The sequence below is a fragment of the Orycteropus afer genome, unplaced genomic scaffold (genome assembly GCF_000298275.1).
Source record: "Orycteropus afer afer isolate SDZICR_OR568_19922 unplaced genomic scaffold, OryAfe1.0 scaffold00087, whole genome shotgun sequence".
Taxonomy (NCBI): domain Eukaryota; kingdom Metazoa; phylum Chordata; class Mammalia; order Tubulidentata; family Orycteropodidae; genus Orycteropus; species Orycteropus afer.
The window spans coordinates 5137904-5144698 of record NW_006921674.1 but is presented as its reverse complement, the minus strand read 5'-3'; positions in this window follow the sequence as shown (position 1 = coordinate 5144698).

Sequence of the window (6795 nt, the reverse complement as noted above, 5' to 3'; positions counted from 1 at the left end):
GAGAGTATGGAGGGATGGACACTGGGAAGAGTTAACTATGGGGAAGAAGTGGGAGGGGAGCTGTTGCATTGTGGTAAACTGTGGTCAATGTTGTGAGACAAAGTGTATGTGAACTGCTGTATGGAAAGTGAATTTGCTCTGTAAATCTTCACCCAAATCACAATTAAATAAATAAAGAAAGAAAGAAAGAAAAAAGATATTTGAAATGAATAAGTTGTTGGTCTTGCAAAATTATATCATGTGATCTCCTGGATTACTTCTGTCACCAAGGCCAAATTTTCCAACTACCAGTGATTTTTCTTTGTTTCGAACTTCTGCATTCCACTCACCAGTGATAAGCATCACATCATGATTGCATGTTTGCTCAATTTCAGCCTGCAGAAGTTGATAAAAATCTTCAATTTTCTCATCTTTGGCTTTGCTGATGGGTGGGTAAATTTGAATAATAGTAGTATTAGCCGGTCTTCCTGGTCTTCCTTGTACGTGTATATATATTATCCTATCACTGACAGCATTGTACTTCAGGACAGATCTTGAAACATTCTTTTTGATGATGAATGTCACACCTTTCCTCTTCAAATGTCATTCCCAGCATAGTAGATCTTATGGTTATATGATTCAAAATGTCCAAAACTGGTCCATTTCAGCTCACTAATGCCTAGGATATCAATCTTTATGCATTCCCATTCTCCTTTTTGTTATCACTTATTTCAAAAGTAAGTCTATTTACACTTTAAAGTGCAGTTTTCAGATCCTAAGGTAACCATATTTGAATCCCCTAGGCTGTATTAGAAAAAATGACAACTTCCAATTTTCCTAGATTCATACTACATACATTTATTAATGGATGTTTGCAGCTGTTTCTCCTCAATTTGAGTCATGCCACATCAGCAAATGGAGGTCCTGAAAGCTTTACTTTATCCATATCATTAAGGTATGTTCTCGTGTGATGAGGCAGCTCTTTCCCAGTCATGTTTTGCATGCCTTCTGATCTAAGGGGCTCATCTTCCTGCACTGTATCAGACAATGTTTCCAGGCTATTCATAAAGTTGTCCAGTAATGAATCAGACAGTGTTTCTCTGTTATTCATAAGGTTTTCTCTGTGCTGGCAATTCATTGAGAAGTGGATGGACTCTTCCTTTTTCCTAAGCTGTCTCAGTCTGTAAGCTGCTTTGAAACCGGTACACAATGTGCAACCCTGCTGGTATTTGAAACACTGATGGCACAGCCTGAAGCCTCACAGCAATGTGCAATCCACCAGAGTATGACAAACTGACAGACAAGTTCGTCTCCCTTAGCTGTTTGAAACCTCTCCACCCTCCCCTTACCTGGATCCTACCTGGATCCTGCTGCTTTGTCATTCCCAGCATTCCCTCCCTTTCCTGCTTCCAGGGTGGGGCCTGTTTCAAAACATCCATTCTTCTTTTTGTTATCACTTATTTACAAAAGTAAGTCTACTCACACTTCAAAGTGCAGTTTTCAGATCGTGAGGTAACCACATTTGAATCCCCATGGGCTGACAGAGCTGTCAGAAACCTTAACTGGCTTCCTTTCCTTAAGGAAAACAAAGAAACCTACAAACCCCAACACTTCAGCTCCAGCATATTTTTGTAATATATGTATTTTAATTTTATTTCTTTCAGAAAGATAGATTAATTATCCTCTTAGGTCTTGTTGTTAGGTGCTGTTGAGTCATCTCCGACTCAGCGACACTACGTACAGTAGAATGAATGAAACACTGCCTGGTCCTGTGCCAGCTCCATGATTCCTGATATACCAGAGCCTATCACTGTATCATCAGGTTATCACTGTAGCCACTGTGTCAATCCATCTTAAGGAGGGCCTTCCCCTCTTTTTTTGACCTTTCACTTTACCAAGCATGATAGCCTTCTCCAGGGAATGGTCTCTTCTGACAACATGACCAAAGTAAGTGAGACAAAGCCTGGACATTCTTGCTTTCATGGAGCATTGCAGCTGCACTCTTCTGGGACAGATTTGTTAGCTTTTTAGTAGGCCATGATATTTTCAGCATTCTTCACCAGCACCACAACTCAAAAGCATAGACTTCAGTCTTATTTGTTGTCCAGCTCTCACATGTGTATGAGGTGACTGAAAATATCATGGCTTCTGTCAGGATATCTTAGTCCTTAAAGACATATCTTTGCTCTTCAGCACTTGAAAGAGTTCTTTTGCAGCAGGTTTATCTGGTGCTATATGTTGTCTGACATCTTGACTGCTGTTTCCATTGGTGTTGATTGTAGAAACAAGTAATATGAAGTCTTTGACAACTTTAATCTTTTCTTCACTTATCATGATACTGCTTATTGGTCCAGTTTTGAGGATTTTTGTTTTGCTTACATTGAGGTGTAATCCATACTGCAGACTGTATTCTTCAATCTTCATCAGTGAGTGCATTAAGTCATCATCACTTTCAGAAAGCAAAGTTATGTCATCTGCATATCACAGGTTGTTAATGATTCTTCCTCCAATCCTGAGGCCACATTCTTTTTCATATTGTCCAGCTTCTCAGATTATTTACTCAGCATACAGATTAAATAAATATGGTGAAAGGAAATAACCCTGACACACTCCCCTGTTGATTTTAAACCATACAGTGTCCCCTTGTCCTCTTTGAATGAAAGCCTCTTTGTCTATGTATAGGTTCCTCATGAGTACAATTAAGTGTTCTGGAATTCCCATTCTTCTCAATGTTATCCACAATTTGTTATGATCCACACAATCAAATTCTTTTTCATAGTCAATAAAATACAAGTAAACATCTTTCTGGTATTCTTTGCTTTCAGCCAAGATCCATCTGACATCAGCACTGATATCCCTCATTCCACGTCCTCTTCTGAATCCAGCTTGCATTTCTGGAAGTTCTCTGTCAATATACTGCTGCAACTTTTCTTGAATTATCTTCAGTAAGATTTCAGTTGCATGTGATATTAATGATATTGTTGGACAATTTCCACATTCTGTGGGATCACCTTTCTTTGGAATGGGTACAAATATGGATCTCTTCCATTCAGTTGGCCAGGTAGCTCTCTTCCAAATCTTCTGGCACAGCCAAGTGTGTTCCTCCAGCATGACATCTGCTTGTTCAAACATCCTGTCAATTCCTGGAGCCTTGTCTTTTGCTGCTTCCTGCAGTGAAGCTTCAATGTTTTCCTTCAGTATCATTAGTTTCTTGATCATATGCCACCTCTTGAAATGGATGAACATCGACCAATTCTTTTTGGTACAGTGACTCTGTGTATTTCTTCCATCTTCTTTTGATGTTTCCTGAATCATTCAATATTTTGCCCATTGAATCTTTCAATATTGCAACTCAAAGCTCTAATTTTTTCCTCAGTTCTTTCAGCTTGAGAAATGCTGAGGATATTCTTCTGTTTCAGTTTTCTAACTCTAGGTCTTTGTACATTTCATTATAATAATTGACTTTGTCTTCTCAAGCTGCTCTTTGAAATCTGTTCAGTTCTTTTATCTTGTCATTTCTTACTTTTGCTTTAGCCATTCTTTGTTCAAGGGCAAGTTTCAGAGTCTCTTCTGACATGTATTTTTGTCTTTTCTTCCTTTCCTGTCTTTTTAATGATCTTTTACTTTCTTCATGGGAGATCTTGATGTCATCCCAGAATTATTCTGGTTTTCAGTCATTGGTGATCAATGCATCAAATCTATTCTTTAGATGGTCTCTAAATTCAGGAGGGATATATGCAAGGTCATATTTTGGCTCTCATGGGCTTGTTTTAATTGTCTTCAACTTCAAGTTGAATTTGCATATGAGCAGTTGATAGTCTGTTCCACAATCAGCTCCTGGCCTTATTTTGGCTGAAGATATTGAACTTTTCCATTGCTTCTTGCCACAAATGTAATCAATCAGATTCACGTGTATTCCAACTGAGCCAGGAAATGGAGGGACCAGGAGTGGCCTCGGGGACCTCAGGAGTGGCAGGACATCCAGGTTAAAATGGGCGAGAGGCAAGACTAGACACGAAGCCCCCTAAAGCCAGGAAAGGGAAGGATCAGGAGTGGTGTCAGGGACCTCAGGAGCAGCAGGATATCCAGGTTAAAAGGAGCAGGAGGCAAGGCTAGGCCACAAGCTCCCTAGAGCCAGGAAAGGGAGGGACCAGGAATGGCTGGGGACCACAGAGTGGTGGGTTTCAGGTAGGAATTAGATAAGAGGAGAGTGCAGAGGTCTCCAACAGCAAAGGGAGACAAATTTGTTTGTCAGGCCATCATCCTGTGAAGCTTGTATGTTGCTGTGAGGCTTGAGGCTGTGCCATTGGTATTTCAGATGCCAGCAGAGTTGCACATGGTGCACAGGTTTCAACACAGCTTTCAGACTAAGACAGACTAGGAGGAAGGAGGAGGCCATCCACTTCTCAAAAATTGGCCAGGGGAAACCTTATGAATAGCAGAGAAACACTGTCTGATACATTACTGGGCAACTTTATGAATAGCTTGGAAACATTGTCCGACACAGTCAGGAAGACTAGTCCCTTGGGTTGAAGGTGCTCAAAATAGGACTGGGAAAGAGCTGCCTCGTTAGAGTAGAACCAACCTTAATGACATGGATAAAGTAAGTCTTTCAAGACCTCCATGTACTGACATAGCATGACTCAAATTGAGGAGAAACAGCTGCAAACATCCATTTCTAATCAGAACATGGAATGTACAAAGGATGAATCTAGGAAAATTGGAAGTTTTCAAAAATGAAATGGAACACATAAAAATTGATATTCTAGGCATTAGTGGGCTAAAATGGATTGATTTTGGCCTTTTTGAATCAGAAAACCATATGATCTACTATGCCAGGAATGACAAATTGAAGAGGAATGGCATGGCATTCATCATCACAAAGGATGCTTCAAGATCTGTCCTGAAGTACCATGCTATCAGTGATAGGATAACATTCATATGCCTACAAGGAAAACCAGTTAATACGACTATTGTTCAAATTTATGAACCAACCACCAAAGCAAAAGATGAGGAAATTGAAGATTTTTATCAACTTCTGTGGTCTGAAATTGACCGAACATGCAATCAAGATGTGTTGTTTATCACGGGTGATTGGAATGCAAAAGTTGGAAACAAGGAAGAATCACTGGTAATTGGAAAATTTGGCCTTGGTGACAGAAATAATGCTGGAGATCACATGATAGAATTTTGCAAGACCAATGACATTCATTGCAAATACCTTTTTTCAACAACACAAATGGTTACTATACACGTGAACTTCACCAGACGCAGTACACTGGAATCAGATTGACTACATCTGTGGCAAGAGGTGATGGAAAAGCTCAATATCTTCAGCCAAAACCAGGCCAGGAGCTGATTGTGGAATAGACAATCAACTGCTCATATGCAAGTTCAACTTGAAGTTGAAGACAATTAAAACAAGTCCACAAGAGCCAAAATATGACCTTTGAATATATTCCTCCTGAATTTGGAGACCATCTAAAGAATAGATTTGATGCATTGAACATCAACGACTGAAAACCAGAATTGTGGGGATGACATCAGGAGCATCATCCATGAAAAAAGCAAGAGGTCATTAAAAATTTGAGAAAGAAAGAAAAAACCAAAATTGATGTCAGAAGAGACTCTGAAACTTGCCCTTGATTGAGGAGTAGCTAAAGCAAAGGGAAGAAATGACAAGATAAAAGAGCTGAACAGAAGATTTCAATGAGCACCTCGAGCAGACAAAGTCAATTACTATAATGAAATCTGCAAAGACCTGGAGTTAGAAAACCAAAAGGGAATAACACACTCAGCATATCTCAAGCTGAAAGAACTGAGGAAAAAATTTAAGCCTTGAGTTGCAATATTGAAAGATTCTATGGGCAAAATATTGAATGATGCAGGAAGCATCAAAAGAAGATGGAAGAATACACAGAGTCACTGTACCAAAAAGAACTGGTTGATCTTCATCCATTTCAGGAGGTGGCATATGTTCAAGAATCAATGGTATTCAGGGAAGAGGTCGAAGCTGTGCTGAGGGAATTGGCGAGGAACAAGGCTCCAGGAATTGACTAAATACCCACAGAGATATTTCAACATATGGATGCCCCCCTGGAGACACTCACTTGGTTATGCCAAGAGATTTGGAAGATAGCTACCTAGACAACTGACTGGAAGAGATCCATATTTGTACCTATTCCAAAGAAAGGTGATTCCACAGCATGTGGAAATTATTGAGCAATATCATTAATATTGCATGCAAGTAGATTCTTACTGAAGATAATACAAAAACGGTTGCAGCACTAAGTATATTGACAGAAAACTTCCAGAGGTGCAGGCTGGATTCAGAAGAGGATGTGGAATGAGGGATATCATCGTTGATGTCAGGTGGATCTTGGCTCAGAGTAAAGAATACCAGAAAAATGTTTACTTGTGTTTTATTGACTATGTGAAAGCATTTGATTGTGTGGATCGTAACAAATTGTGGATAACATTGAGAAGAATGGGAATTCCAGGACACTTAATTATACTCATGAGAAACCTGTACATAGACCAAGAGGCTGTTGTTCAAACATACAAAGGAAACAGTGCATGGTTTAAAATCAGGAAGGGAGTGCATCAGAGTTGTATCCTTTCACCATACTTATTCAATCTGTATGCTGAGCAGATAATCTGAGAAGCTAGACTATATGAAGAAGAACATGGCTTCAGGATTGGAGGAAGAACCATTAATAACCTGTGATTTGCTGATGACACAAGTTTGCTTGCTGAAAGTGATGATGACTTGAAGTACTTATTGATGAAGACTGAAGAATACAGTCTGCAGTATAG